We start from the raw sequence: 2,183 nt of genomic DNA on the forward strand, positions 1-2,183 counted from the left end.
TCAACTCTCGAAAGTATAACTAAATTGCTCAACAATCCTCTCTAACCCAATCTTGTTTGTTGTCAAATACGACATCTTCAATCCTAAAATTCTTCGGAAAGTTCACTCCCCAACGCATATTCAACAGAAGTCCCTTCGTCACAGGCATTATTATCCTAGTCATAACTGCAATACCAAATAAAATACTACGTCGTTCACTATTTCTATTGTTCTTCTTCTCACGCTCAAGAACAAACACAATTCCAGATGTATTATTAACATGATTGTTGTTGTTTTTGTTGTTATTGTCTCTGAAACAAAAAAGTTTCAATTTCATCTCTTGCTAACCGAAAAAAAAAACTATTTTGTTAAGGGAGAAATGATCGAATTGGAGTTTGAAGTGGAAGAAAAAAGAGAAAAAAGGGCATAAAAAGGAAAAAGGTTGAAGCTGACAGAAAACACCAGAGGAGAGTTGCGAGGACCCCATCAGCCCCAACCCAAATTTCAAGGAAAGAGAGAATGGAGGGAAGTTGTGGCGGTCAAGGTGGCGGTGGGGGAATAAGTGAGTTTAAGAGACGGGCCTGACAAAAAGTTAGTGGAGAGAGAGAAACAAAAGTCAAAATCCGAGGCGGTTGTGAAGGAGGAGACAGTGATAATAATAGTAGAGAGATGCATGGTTGAAGATGGTATTGGATAACTTGGCCATTATGTGATAGTGATTTTCATCGTGACTCTGAAATTTGAGAAACAGCTTTATAGTTGAGTGAGTGATAGTGTCTCAACTGAGAACAAGAAGGGGAAAAGGTGAGGAGGAAGAGGGTGGTGATTAGGGTGGTGGGTTGGAAAAATATGATTGAAGATGGTGATAATATAGGGTGGTGGAAGGTTTAGACATTGAGAAAAAAAAAATGAGAAAAAATAAAACGACATCATTTAAATTACAAATAACAAAATAAAATTGTTCAATCGTGTCACGTCATCTCTTCGATGACGGAAATGAATGGAGTGACCAACTCGAATCACGCCTTAAATTTTTAGAGGATAATTTAAGTCAATTAAAAATTAAAAAATTTAATTAAATCGAAATTAAAATCAAATAACAAAGATTATTTTAAATATGAACTCTTAGTTGATACCTAACTTATTAAAACATTTTCATTTCGTAGTTAAGAAACTTCACATTTTTCTTGCTCTCATAATCTAGGTGCCAATAAATGTGGTGTAAACTTGGACAAGTGTTGAATATGGTCATATACATACATTCCTACCTCCCTAGAGCTTCCTAGCTTAATTAGACACTCATGGATATGCATGATATATATAGCTAGCTATAGCCAACAACCTTGGTTTATGCTTTGGAAGTTAAAATATATATGTGAAACCTACATCTTTAATTTGTTATGACAACTGAAACGAAAAATATTTAATAATTTTTTGTTGAAAAATATAGTATCACTGTGCTTTGTGTTTAATTTGCATCTAATTCATGAAATTATTTCTTTTAAAAACTTAAGTTAATAAGAGAATAAACATACATGATTATATCTCGATTACAACTCTTTATACGCAAGAAATTTTTTTGGAGTTTGCGTGAATTTATTGCATATATTTTTTTTATCTTATACTATTTTTTTTTTTGAAAAATAACAGGAATCGAACTCTAAATTTTTTATCCGTAATTCTAATATATCATAAAATCATATTTTTTAAAAGTTTAAAATAATAAAAAGAGACATATCAATACTTATATCTCCATCAAATATAAAAATCTCATTTGGAATTATTCTATGTTTTATATGGGCTGCGCTTCATTCTTTTTTTATTTTAGATGATTTTATTTTCTCATCACTTGCGTACTTTTAGTGGCATATATAGTTGAATAAATTAAGATACATTATTGTTAAGATCAACATGAACTTAGTAATTTGATCAACATTATAAGGTTAGGAGGTGCATGGCATGAGTGGCATAGCACACTAAGCTACTTTAATAATAATAATGGATGAATTGGAATGACAATCGACCACACTAGAATCCCTCTGAAATTTTATTGGAATCCATGTGAAGAAGTCAAGAAAGCAATGAGATTGATTCCATCAATCTGGACATGGTTGCGAAAAAGAAAAGAAGAGGCCTAGCCTTTTCATTAAAAATATTTCGAGAATTTGCGGCAAACTCTTAAACAGAACTCAATACCGCGACGG

General features: G+C 32.2%; 1 pseudogene; it reads right to left on the minus strand.

Annotated features, from left to right (window-relative positions):
* LOC110274820 (uncharacterized) lies at positions 1-654 on the minus strand (annotated as a pseudogene).
* Positions 655-2,183: the final 1,529 nt, after the last annotated feature.

Source organism: Arachis duranensis, chromosome 8, assembly GCF_000817695.3.
Source record: "Arachis duranensis cultivar V14167 chromosome 8, aradu.V14167.gnm2.J7QH, whole genome shotgun sequence".
NCBI classification, from domain to species: domain Eukaryota; kingdom Viridiplantae; phylum Streptophyta; class Magnoliopsida; order Fabales; family Fabaceae; genus Arachis; species Arachis duranensis.